A 14363-nucleotide genomic window follows, 5' to 3' on the forward strand; every position below is an offset into this window, starting at 1 on the left:
CTTGGAGCCTTTTCCTCCTGCGTGCATTCTTAGAGGATACACTTTGCTCAATCCTGCGGCTCCCTCCACACAGCAGACTCCACTCAGCTCTCCAAGCCCCTTCTTCTTCCCACAGGGCTTGAGTCCCCTCCTCCTGCTCACGATCCTGACGGATTTGCTTCACTGCTTCCTGGGACCTCTGTACTTCACTCAACCCCGGAACACCATCTGCACTACGCTTGTTCCCGGTTGATCCATATAACTGCCTTTCAGGGCCTCTGCGCTACACTTGTTCCACTTGTATACTTGTCGCTCCACTGGCTTTGCTCCAACTCTACTCCCACAGTTCCTGGCTTACCCGGCTCTGACTTCGATTTGTATGCTTCTTCTCCCCCCTCTTCATTGATTGTTCCTACGCCTTCTCAGCTCTACCCTGTCACCACCTTTGGCGCTGCAGAGATAACTTTGGACACCTACTTTGTCATACATCAAGCACCACTTGACCCCTCCATCTACACTATCGAGTTCCTGCACCATCTGACTTTTTTGGATCCTTCTGGCTCCCTCTGTGGTGATAACTTGGTGTAACTACATTGTCCTGCCTCAAGCACCTCTGGACTCTTCCATCCACAGTCTCGAGTTCCTGAACCCTCTGACTCTTTTGACTCCCTCTGGCTCCCTCCCACCTCCAACTTGAATTCCACCGTCAACCCCATCCTCACCTGGTCTCCTCCTATTGTTTTTCCTCCCAATTGTCCTCACTCCTGATTCCACATTGCCCTCTACTTTCCCCCCTTTATTTAAAGAACACGCTGGTCTCTACCCTCTACATTCCCGTTCCTACTATTCTGCTCCTGCCTACCTGTCTGTACCTAAGTCCTTGGTATGCGATCCTCCTTATCTCCTTCTCACCTCACTCTCTCCCACTCTCCCCCCTTACCTCCCTACCATCTCCTCCTCTCCCTCCTATTCTACTCGCTCCTCCTGATGCCTAGTCCTCTCCATTATTTCCCCCCCCACTCTCCTACCCATCCTCCTTCCTTTTCTCATTGCCCTAACCTTCTCTACCCCCCCACTGCCAACCAGTCTGCCCTCATAAACACTGCTCTCTGGAACGACAGATCCATCTGTAACAAAACTGCAGCTACCCTTGATCTTTTCTTTCACCTCAATCTTCATTTCCTCTGCCTAACTGAGACATGGATTCCACCTCACAACACCTCTGTCCCTGCTTCCTTAACAACCTCGTCTTCCTCTTTCATCCATACCCCTCGTACCTCTGGTCGAGGTGGCGGCATTGGTCTCCTATTCCACCCTAAATTAATTTCCTCCTCTTCATTTCCAACTCTCCCCTCTTTCTCTACTTTTGAATTCCTCTACAAGTCCTTCTCTTCTCCCTACCCTATTTCCTTCCTGGTCGTCTATCGACCCCCTGGTCCTCTCTCCTCCTTCCTTGATGATCTGGATCACCTCCTCTCACTTATTTCTCCACCTGCTTCTCCTTTAGTGGTACTTGGCGACTTTAATATCCATCTGCCTTCTCCCCCACAATCTTCTCCTCTCCTCTCCATCCTTGATTCCTATCTCCTCTCCCTCCTTCCTTCACGCTCTACTCACTCCTCTGGTTCCACTCTTGACCTCATCTTTTACTCCTCCCACCCCTCCTCCCCTGTCTCTTCTCTCCCTGTTTATCTCTCTGACCATGCCCTACTCTCTTTCTCCCTTTCCCCTCTCTCTACACCTACTATTACTAATCCCTCTCCCCCAATCTATTCACGTCGTGACCTCCAGGACTTTGACGCTACCCTCTTCTTTGACACCTGCTCTTCTTCTCTCCCATCTCACCAAGACTTTGCATTACTCTCTGCTGATGATGCTCTCTCTTCCCTTTCATCCTCTATCTCCACTGCCCTCGACCAACTTTACCCCCTTTCTCTCTTTCGCCCTACTCGGAAACCTTCTCATCCTTGGCTTACCTCCCATCTCCACTCCATGCGACGCCTTCTCAGGCGATTAGAGAGACTCTGGCTCAAAACTCCCTCGCTTTCTAATCGAACCTCTTACTTCTCTTACCACGCTCTTTATAACTCTTGTCTTGCAACCACCAAGTCCTCTTACTACTTTAACCTTCTCCAGTCTCAAGCATCTCATCCTCGTTGAATTTTTCAAACTCTTACCCATCTTCTCTCTCCTCCTACTCCCGATCCCTCATCCAACCCCACGCTTTCTCCCTCTGACTTTGCTAACTTCTTTTCCTCCAAAATCATCTCACTCCGGCAAAAGCAAAAAATTAACTCCCCCTCTAGCTCCCTCTCTTCTCCTCCCCCCTATCCTCCCTCTTCCACTATGTCTGTCTTCTCATCTGTTTCTGCTTCGGATGTCTCCTCCCTTCTTACCAAAGCCCACTGCACATCTGCTCCCTCTGACCCTCTCCCCTCCGTTCTCATCCCCAAAAATCTACCCTCTTCTTATCCCATACCTTACCGCTTTCTTTAACTCCTGCCTCTCCTCTTCTACCTCTCCCTCAGCCTTCAAACATGCAACGATTATTCCTATCCTAAAGAAACCCTCTGCTGATCCACTCCTCACCTCTAACTACAGACCTATATCCCTTCTACCTTTCCTTTCTAAACTCCTTGAGCGTCTCGCTTATTCTCAACTCTCTTCTTTCGTCTCTTACTCCTCTCTCCTTCCTCCCTTCCAATCTGGCTTCCGACCCAAACACTCCACTGAAACCGCTCTCACTTCTATCCTCAATTCTCTCCTCTCTGCTCGGCATGCCAAGCAATCTTCCATCCTTATTCTCCTTGATCTCTCTGCAGCTTTTGACACTGTCGATCACCCACTCCTCCTACACACTCTCTCCTCCTTCGGATTCAAAGGCCCTGTTCTGAAATGGCTATCTTCCTACCTCTCTTCTCGTTCCTTTACCGTCTCATGGGGGGGGCCAGACCTCTTCTTCCTTCCCTCTCATATACGGTGTTCCGCAAGGCTCTGTACTTGGTCCTTTCCTCTTCTCTCTTTACACCTCACTCATCGCCCCTGTTATCTCCTCCTTTGATATCTCCCATCACTTCTACGCTGATGATACTCAACTCTTTCTCTCTTTCTCGTCCTTCACACCTGACCTCCATCTCAAAATCTCCTCCTGTCTCACAGCCATCAAGAACTGGATGTCCTGCCGCTTCCTCTCTCTTAATACTGATAAAACCGAAGTCCTTTTCTTCCCTTCTAACTCACTTCCTCCTCCCTCTCCTCCCCCTTTCATCCACTTTCCTCCCTCCAACCTCCCTGTCTCCTCCCATGCTCGAAATCTAGGCGTTATATTTGACTCCTCTCTCACCTTTTCACAACACATTTCACTTACCTCTTGCTCCTGCCGTTACCACCTATACAACATTCGCAAAATCCGTCCCTCCCTCACATTCCATGCGACCAAACTCCTTATCTCCTCTCTCATCTTTTCCCGACTATTCTACTGCTCCCCCTTATTCTTTGGACTACCTGCATCCCAGCTTGCCCCCCTTACATCCATTTACCACTCCGCTGTTCGTACTCTTTGTCTCCTTACCTCCATTCCATCTCCTCCTCGCTCTCTCACCTTCGCTGGCTACCTTTCCACTTACAGTTAAAATTCTGCTTTCTCTGCCTTGTTTTCAAATCCCTACATGGTCTTGCTCCTCCCTATCTCTCCTCCCTTCTCACCTTTTACTCCCCCTCTCGCTCACTTCGTTCTGCTGACCATTTCCTCCTCACTGTACCTCCTTCCCCCTGTGCTTCCTCCCGGTTCCTCTCCTTCCAACTCCTTGCTCCTCTTCACTGGAACTCACTCCCCTTCTCAATCCGCTCTTCCACGACCCTTCCCTCATTTCGCACTTCCCTTAAATCCCTTCTCCTCCACTCTCCTCCTTGAAGGCCTCCCCTGTTCTCTCTTCCTCCCCCTCTTTCCCCCTCTTTCCCTCTTCTAACTCCTCTCTGCCCACTCCCATTTCATTCTCCCTCCCTTCTATTCTTCACTCGTTCTATCCTTCTCTGTTCCCCCTCACCAATCCTACTCCCTCTCCACTTCCCCTCCCCCTCAGTTAATTGCTTTTTGCACTGTTTTGTTGTCGAATGATTCATTATGTAATTTTGCTCCCAATGTTTATTGTTGTTCACTGTATGAGTTGTTCCATTGTACAGTGCCTTAGTGTAAGGCGCTCTATAAATAAACAAATCAATCAATCAATCAATCAACTACCTAGAACTTCTGGCAGGCTCATTTGCAGTACGCTCCTTTGCCAGAGGCAGAGCGAGTTGCTCTATCTTGCTAAAAATGGACAACATTTCCGCAGTAAGGTACATCAACCATCTGGGTGGCACCAAGTCGAGGCCTCTAGCAGAATTAGCCAAGGATTTCTGGCACTTCTGTCTAAAACATCGGATCTCAGTTACAGCGGAATATCTTCCCGGCCTCACAAATGTGGTAGCAGACTCTCATCATTCCACAGATTACAGCGACTGGAGGCTCGACAGAGAAGTCTTCCTCCTCCTCCAGGAGATTTGGGGTCCGATGTCCATAGACCTCTTCACCTTCAGACTCAATACCCAGCTACCAGTGGATCCAGCAGCGGCAACAGACGCTTTTCTGCAACAATGGTCCCAGGGTATACTCTATGTCTTTCCCCCATTCACCATGATAGCGAGGACCCTGGCAAAGGCCCATCTGGAGCACTCGGATTTAGTCCTCATAGCACCGGTCTGGACCTCTCACACCTGGCATCCAGTTCTTCTGGAACTTTCCTTGGATTCTCCAATCCTACTACCCAGAATTTTTTCTCCTACTAGATCCATCGGGGAGAGACACCCCTTCTTCTCAGCGGTTCTCTGACCCTAGCAGCATGGAGGATTTCAGGTCAAGATGGAGAGTTCCCGGCATGTCCCGCAGGACAATCAGCCTCATTGAGTAAAGCTGGGCTCCTACCACCCTTAAGAGGTATTCCAACTCTTGGGGCGCCTGGAGCAACTGGTGGCGAAGGCTTACATCCAGTTTCAGCACCTGTAGAGGAGATCCTGAATTTCTTAGCATCTCTAGTAGAAAGAGGGATTGCCTACAGGACAGTGAACGCATATCGTTCAGCAATCTCTGCTGGTTATGACCTTGTTGAAGGAGTACCGGCTGGAGAACATCACCTCGTCTGCAGATTACAAAAGGGCATCCGACTTACAGTCCCAACCCCGTCTCGCTATGACAACTTTGGGACGTTGACAAAGTATTGAATCTTTTCCTGTCATGGCCATATAATGAGGAGCTATCACATACGGCCCCTAACTGGCAAACTAACTACCCTTCTCTGCTTGGTCTCCTGCAGGAGAGTATCCGACGTTAGAGCCCTCGATCTAGCGGGTAGGACCTTTTCTCCTGACGGCATTGTATTCCATATACACAGAAGGACAAAATATAACTCTAGGGTGATCTCTTATCCTGACTTCAGAGACCAGCCCAAGCTTTGCCTGGTCAAATGCCTGAAGGTTTACGAAGAAAAGGCGGTCTCCCTTAGGGCCTCCCCTAACAGGCAACTACTGATAGCTCTGCGTAAACTGCACAGACCGGTTTCCGCTCCAACTTTAGCACCCTGTGTGGGCTGGACACTTACTCAAGCAAGGATAGATACCCAGCACTTCGGAGCTCACTCAGTGAGAGGAGCCATGGCCTCTAACGCCTTTCAGGACAGAGTTCGCCTAGAGGACATCATGAGGATGGCAGACTGGACAAGCGAATCGGTATTTAAACAATTCTACCTGAAACTGGTAGATTAGCTGGCATCTGTTGTGGTAAGTAAGCTTTAAACAAGCATAATGTGAGCCTCCGGTCTTGACATAGAATAAAGATTTTCCATAATAACTTACTAGAAATTCTTAATTCTATTAAAGACACGGAGGCGAGCATTATCCCACCCAACGAGAAAATAATACTGTGTATCACGCTTAATTGTGACTAAATGTATTACCATGAATTGTTGAGAACTTAGAATATGATTGTATTCTGCCAGAATAACTCAATAAAAATATTTTCTCCCACCCTGATGAGGGAACTAGGGTTGTAAGATACATGAAGTAATTTTACTCTTTATCCTTTTTCAACAGCGCCTACTGACAAGTTCGCCTGATCAGCAGTTTCGACAATTTTCTGCTAACTACAAGTTACTACTTTACCATGGACAGACAAAGTTTGCAGCCTCGAAAGAGGAAGTTACATCATGTCCAGGACTGTTTATGAAGGGATCTGGATACCCATTGGAAGACTGGGTCACATGTTAGTGACTCCTCAATGAACTCTGGGTGGAGTTTTGTCTCCTTTCAGAAACTCATGGACATATTATTGTGTTATGATATACTTGTTATGTTGTATGTTTAGTGCACCTTTTTTCCATGCATTACTCATGTTATACTCGGTGCACAAAAATACCTTGCTGCTGAGCCTTTCTTTTCTGTGTTTAATAAAGAAAGAGAAGCATAATGCTCGCCTCCGTGTCTTTAATAGAATTAAGACTTTCTAGTAAGTTATTATGGAAAATCTTTATTCTTTCTGACAGACTTGTTTCTGCCACTTCCTCTGTGGATGCATCTTCAATGGTTTGTAAGAGAATGGCACCACCGGCTGCCACTTCCGCTTGGATATCCTCTCTTCTTTTTAACTGACTGGTATCTGCCTTTTTCTCTGTACTCCGGAGACCCCCGGTTGGCCCATGGAGCGGAGGTTAGCTCCAAAAGTACTTTAAGATGAGATAGCTGCACCCTTGAGATGGATGGGGGTGCAGATTTATTATTCCAACACCAATCAATAAGGACAACTCAATGGTTTGGCAAAGGGAGTCTGTTTAATGACAAGAACAAAAAAAGGGAAGTCATGGCAATCAGCAGTGATGCGATCGTCCTTCTCACTGCAACTCCAATGAGCTTCATAAAAATCATAGCATTTATACTGAAAACTCATCATAATTGACGTATAACACTCAAAAGTTAATATGCAATTCTATTGGTTAGGAAAAGGTAACTTGAATATAGGTACTATATCTGTATATGGTAACGGAGTGAGGGGACTGGGTAAACACTGTCAGGTGGGCGTCTAAGCCCTTCCCTCAAAGATGACTACTGTAGATGTCACTAAAAGTACTACATCCCATTGGTTCTACTAACTATAGGACCCTAGATTATTTGGTCCATTGTGATTGGGTTGGCACCAACCCCATGCATACATTTCCACTTTGGTTAGCAGCATGCAGAATGGTCAGCCAGGTGCAGGGTGCCCATTAGTTACCCGGCCTTTCTCCAATTAAGGTTACAATCAATCATTACTTCAACAACTATGTGTCAATTATGTTACTGTGGTTGGCCTCGAAACTGCATCTTCTGTCTGGGAAAGTTCCGATATCTCTTCCTGAGCGGATGCCAAGCGTAGATGTGAACTCGTGTTTCTCCTCGCTCGGATGGTCACTTGCTTCCCACACCGTGAATTTCTCTAGTTTCTCTCAATTTGTGCATTTGATTCTTATTCAGCCTGCTACCTGCCTACACCTCCTTATCTTGACCTTTCAGAGACAGGATATGCTGTTCTTAAGTTTCAATTATATGTAGCCACTGTTTGTTCCTTCTATTGGTATGACCTTGGCTCACCTGGCACGAGTTGCATCTGCTGAGTTTCGATTCAACCGTCTCTGCTCTTTTTGTTAGAATATGAATCTCTGCTCATTCGGCCTTTAGTAACCTGGGTTGATTCTGCTTTGTTTGCAAAGTAGAGTTACACTTATAATACTGTGCTTCGATTTGAGGTAGATTATGTATAATGGCGCTTGCTGCACTATTCTTCTACTTAGCATTGCAAGCCACATCATTCCAAGCATATGTACAAGTGTTAGCTGGTTGAATATCTTCATCCTGTTTACAGCTTTAGCTTCTTTGTATTCCAACATCGTTCTCCCCTTTTAGGTTCACGATATCCTTATTCAGGGCGTTTCGTCTCTGGGTGTCATTTCTTCTACTTGTACGTCAGTCCGGGTCCTTGTGGCATCACCATTCATCTTCCATTAAGACCTTTTTGGTTTCTTCCAGGACTGTACTTAGGCAATCTTCATTTCGTCTCATTTGCTGGTAGGGTTTCCTTAATGGATACCTCACTGTCTATGGTTTTCTTGGTATTGGTACTTCAATAGGTGTTGCTCTCTTGATAGGTACTGGGTAGAGCCCTACTGCGGCTCTCTGCTGATTTATCTGCTCATCATACATCACGTATTTTGGTGTGAACGTTCCTGGTACTTCAAAATGGGCGACTGGAGTGCAGGTTTTATTTGGGACCTCCTCTACATTCCCCCTCTGGCCGATTCATCGACCACTTTCACCTCCATCTTTGGATTCAACTTACTCGATTCTTCTGTATTTATCTTCACTCCATCACTTGGGGTCATTCCTTCTTCATCTTCGGGGTCTGTACTTGATGATTTGAAGACGTGTCTCTTTGGAGTCCATATTTTTATGACTCCTTTCAGGCTTCCTGCTGTCCTTACATGTTCGTATTTATTCCATGTCATTAGTTGACATTGTCCATTTGGGCTACAGTAAATCCATCTTCCCACATCATTTCTGTGTTTCCTGGAATAGAGAAACTTTGTTCCTTCTAGTGCATGAATACTGGTCTTCACAAAGTCTCTTATTTCTTCTTCAGTCAGGTCTTTGGGCTTCCTTCCTGGCTTGACATCAATCATGGTCTTCATCCCTATGGCTTTCTTCGTAGTCTTCTGGCACTGTGAGATTATTATCTTGATAACACAAAATCCTAGCAATATCATCACTAACAGGGCTCCCAAGAACTTGAATGCGTATGCCATCCATTGTGGTACCCATGAAAACAGTGATCCAAACCAGCTGTCATCATCAACTTCATCAGTTCCACAGATCATTTGGTTCTGCAGGTTTGTCAGCATACCTATGGCCTCTGTTAAGGTTCCATTCTCCTCATTGTGTGATGGTATGAACGTGCAACATGGTTCCCCTATTTTTGTACAAACTCCTCCATCCATAGCTTTGATCATGTCAAGCACATATATGTTCTGGAGAGTCATCTGTCGGATGGCTCTTAATTCTTCTTTAATCGCATTGAACCCTTTTATGGTTGTGTTAATGGTCTGCAGTAACTCCCATCTGGTTATCTGCAACCATTTAATATTTGCTCCAACCTGAATCTTGGCATGATGAGATGAGGCTAAACAGCCTGTGTTGGTATGGGATTGCATGAAAGGCTTCTTCTTATTTGACAGAGAAGTAATTCTCTCCCTTCATTTGGGTTGTCAGTTCCACAGATCTCTTCTTCCTCAGGTGAGCATCTGATTTCGGGAAACTGTCAATATTCAGGTCACTTTTCGGGATCACCAGTGCTGGAACATGGACATTCACTATTGTGCATATACCTCCCCAGTCTCTTGGCAGTCTGATGTATGCCTTGGATTCAAATGCCCAATAGTGATGCATAATTACTGCAGTTCCATGCACCATTACTGGAGCATCAAAAACTCATCCACAGTTCTTATTCTCTCCCATCTTTCTTGTGCCATTATTCCTGAAGCAGAATGTTGGTCTTTCTAGTGGCACTATCTGCAAGAGTCCTCCTCTGTCTTCGACCCATGTCAATAGTTTTGCAAGTTTCGGCCACAATGGCTTGTAGCTATTCTGCACAATGTCAACAGTTTCTTTGTAGAATCCAGTGATCACCCAGGCTCTGCAAATCACCACTCCTTTTTCCCACCCATCTGGTGAAAGCACTGTCCCCCAAATCTGCATTTGGGCTCTATTCGTCCACTTTCGAGCCGCCTCTGGAGTTTATCCTTGTACATTTAGTCTCAGGTTCACTTCCCATCTTATTCCTGCTCCTTTAACTCCAGGCTTCTCGTACCTGATCACATGATTCCTAGTATGAGCTCTGTTTCTTGTCTTAATGTCTTCAACGTAATCATCTTCGTCGGGATAGGCTGTTTCAGTTGCCCATATTAATTAGGCATCGCAACCCATGAACTGGCCTATGGTCTTGCTCATTGCTACGTGTGACAGACAATGTGCTGTCTGGACATCGATTTCTACAGCTACGAAGATCTTAGATTTCCCCATGCTGTATGGTAGGAGTGCACAAACAAAGCATTCTGCTTCTGAATTTCGTCTTCCAGCTTCTTTCATATGCTGGTACCAAATTTTGTTTCCCAAATGTGCTGTGCTGTCCAGGTAATCGTTTAGTTCATTGTCATCTCCATGCATGCTTCTCTTGATTCTTAGTGTTCCCCTGTAGTTTGCTATAACTACATCCCTCAATGCATCTGTATGGCTCTTTCTTGCTGGAGGATTCTAAGGTATCCCGGTCCATGGTGCAGGCTTCCTCATCTGCGCCATTTGAGTGGACAAACGTCTGGCAGCTATTTCGCTCTCTTCATACATCCTTCTCCTGCTGGTTACAAATGCCCATTACAACCATCCTGACGCTGGTCCAGTGTATGGTTGTGTTGTAGAACTTGTACTTGTCCCTTGTGTTGGAACATATATGTTTGTTACTACTGTCTCTGGGGTTTTATTCTTCAATTCCTCCAGTCTTTTCCTTTCTCTGGCTAATGATGGCTATACTGCATCTACTATTGTGCTTGTGAGATCTTCTTTCAGTTTGTCTTTGTCTCCCTCAGTGTTGTCTCAGGGTTGTTTATCATTATCATTTCTGTTGGTTTCTTTTCCAATTCCTCTTGTCGATCCACAATGTCTGTTGTGGAGTTTCTAGTGGCAAGCAGTCTCTTCTTTTCTACTGTTTTCGCTTGTGGTTCTGCAGTCATTGACACTAAGCCTGTTTTGTGTGCATTCAGTGTTTGCATGCGTGTGGTTGTCAGTAACCTTTCTTCATTCATTCTTTGCCGACCCTGTCTCCGGCTTTTCTGTTTGTTTGTTACCACAAGTGTGTGTGTGTATCATTGCTAATCACATCCATTTCAAGTTCATTCACTCCATTATCAGATATTATAGGGACTGGAATGAGTATGTAAGGTCTGGGTGCTTTTGTGGGTTTCATGCGGGAATCATTAGGTGGGTGCACTGGAATTGGAACTCTTTGTGCACCAATAAAAAATGCAGTTCTGATTGTTAATGACAGTAAAACCATGATGAATATGATACATAAAAACATTATGCCCCTGTATGTCAGGCGGCAGCATTTACTTCCAGAGAAACGTGGTTGTCTCTCCTCCTGTGGTAGGACCAGATTGCTGCTCTGGACAACCATCTCGATCATTCGCCAAATGTCAATGTTTTATTGCATTCTGTTACACAATATTTTCTTTAGGACTCTGTGGTTAATGTTTGATAGGGATGACAAACCTTTGGATTAGTGTGGGGGCTGGTTGGATTCAATAGTCCAAGAAGTTGCAGTTTTGCCTGTGGTATTTAGTCATGATTGAGTCAAAAAGTTGTTGATGCATGTGGTTTTTTATTTATGTTGGTTTACCAGAACCAAAAATCATCAGTGTGGCAATTATTGCCAGTTGGTCAACATTAATGTGTGCAAACAGACGAAGCACGTTTCGATCTAAGTCTTTTACAAGGCCAATATAGTATCGTGGTTGGCTCTAACAAGAGCTGGTGTCTGGTCCTCCCATGTCCGGGTGCCAGTGGGGCTGAGTAGTCTGGTCGGTTGCCGGGATCGGCGAGAAAGCCGTAGTTCGTGTGTCAGGAAGCGGGACAGCTGACACACGAACTACGGCTAGGACCAGACAGTAAGGCAAGATGTCATGCGGTTCAGATAGTTTTGCATCTCAGACCCTAAAAGTTCTCCGCTTGACTGGGCATCACACCTAGCTCTATTTCGGGTGTCAAGGGAGTTCTCATTTCTTCTTCCTGTGGCTTCCCGGCCGCTATGCCCACTGGGAGCTGTGGTGCCTTGATCAGCCTGTCCAATTAGGCTTCGTGCTGCACTGGCGTGCAGTCTGCTCGGAGGTAGCCCCTCCTTTTCCAGTGTGCTAAGCCTGCATGCAATGTTGACGTCACATAGGCGGAGTCACTGTACACCGTTACTTCCTGGTCTGCGTGATTCTCAATGGCGAGTATCAACGCCAATAATTCTGCAGCCTGCGCTGAATAATGAGATGGTATTAGTGCACTAATAAGTACTCGAAATTCTCCATTTGCTGTGTGTTTTACCACAGCAACGCCAGTATATCTTTGTCCGTCACTTTGATCAATCCTCGAAGACCCGTCAATGAAGACGATCTCTCCTTCTGCCAAGGCATTTTCTTTCACCCTGGGGATTTCATCATATAATTCTTCATAGTTTGCACAGTCATGTATTGGCTCTCCTTCAGTGACTGGGTGCACTATCTTGCTCAGCTGGGTGCACTATCTTGCATCAGACTATCTTAATCTATGGATTTGATATGATCACTGCATTAGCAGAAGCTCTCTGAGATGTAAGTGTGCTCTTTGGTTTCTCTAGAATGGCAAATAGTGAGTGCTCGACGTACAACGTCATGGAGCATCCCATCACAATGGTTGTAGCCTTTTCTATGGCGAACGCTGCGGCAGCTAAACTTTGTTTCCAAGGAAAATGACCTCTCATTACTGGGTCCAAATTCCCACTGTAGTATGCCAGGGGCTTGTACCCCAGTGTGGTTCTCTATGTGAGCACTGCCGTCATAACGCTGCCATTCATGTGTGAAAACAGGTAAAATTCCTCTGCATAATTGGGGATCCCTAGAACTGGTGCTGTGAAAATAGCTCTTTTGGGTTCAGCAAATCCTTTCTCCATGGTCTCAGACCATTCATTCCTTTCCTTCATTACTTGGGCCTTCTTTAGGGCCTGAAGTAAAGGCTTAGTTTAAGAGCTATAGTCGAAGACCCATGCCCTAACATAGTTGCATAGGCCTAGAAAGCTCTGCATCTGTTTTATCGTGTGTGGCTTGGCCGTGTTCAGTTTGGCTTCAGCCCATTCTGGGGTAACTCCCTTTCCTTCACGTGTGATCAGCTGACCTTATAACCTTTCTCTGCCAGTATAGTCAATAGCTGAACTGAATCGTACCTGCATTGCTCTTCTTATGTGCTGCAAATTAAGATGTCAACTACGTATTGCAGGATGACACTTTTGAGTGTAATATTGCTCAGGTCCATTTGCAGGACTCTGTTGAAAATAGGTGGGGTAGTCACATGCTTTTCAGACGCATCTGTCTGAATGTGAATGATGTCAGATATTGTGAGTCACGGTGCAAGGGGATTGAGAAAAATGCCTTTTTCAAGTCAATCACCGTGAAATATTTTATCTCAACAGGTATATTGCATAGAATTGTAGTCGGGTTAGGGACTAAAGGGAACTCAGCCTCAACATTCTCATTTATTGGGCGTAAATCCTGGATTAGCCTCCAAGACCCCCCCTTTGATTTTTTGATCGGATAAACCAAAGTATTGCATGACGTCTCTGACGTCACTAAGATGCCCTGCTCCTTCATAGCTGAAAGTGTCTTAAAAATCCCTTCATCTGCATCTCTGGACATGGGATATTGTCGTGCTCTTCGAAGAATTGCTCCTGGTTTCAATTTAATCTTCACTTCTCCAACCCCCTTCAAAAGGCCTACGTCATAGGGGCCTGTGATCCACACCGAGACAGGCACTTGGGCCATGTCGTCATCAAAATATTCTGGATGGTTTTGTGCCAACATCATTCTCTGAGGTACTTCTCTTTTGATCATTTTCACCCAAAAGGTGAGACTCACTTCCACCATTGTCTCTCCCATACCTGCTTGTTCTTCAAACACATTGTCATCGGTGTTGTCAATCGATATCCTTCTTCAATGGCAATTCCTGCGCACCATTGTCGGCCCTGGTCGTCATATCCGTCAACCAAGGCCATTCTCCCTCATATTGCAGCTGTGTTTATCATCAAGGGAAATACTTGTCCCTTTTCCTCATGCATCGGTATTCTTGACCTGAATAGGAACTCATCAGGGGTTCTCATGATTCTGTCTGCAAGGCCTGACAGCCCTGCCATAAGCACACACATACCTTATGCGAATATTTCTGGTTCTAATGGTATAGCCCTCATGGCTGTGTGTCCCGCGTATGCTCTGATTGTCTCGCATACATTTGAATAGTGCATTCCTGGAGTTGAACATACTATGCCCTCCTCCATGAACAAGATTGTCATGTTTAACTTCGTCATTAAATCTCTACCCAAAATGTTTACTGGGGTCTGACATGAATATAGTAAAGGCACATTCATTTCACATTCTCCTATAGAGACTGGAAGTGCATTTGTGAAGGGAAGATGACTTGTTGCTCTTGTAAAACTATTTAGTTTTTTATGGCCTCGCCGGACAAGGAAAACTTGCCTTCACGTA

The sequence above is a fragment of the Ambystoma mexicanum genome, chromosome 6p (assembly GCF_040938575.1).
Source record: "Ambystoma mexicanum isolate Mex_15411 chromosome 6p, UKY_AmexF1_1, whole genome shotgun sequence".
Taxonomy (NCBI): Eukaryota; Metazoa; Chordata; class Amphibia; order Caudata; family Ambystomatidae; genus Ambystoma; species Ambystoma mexicanum.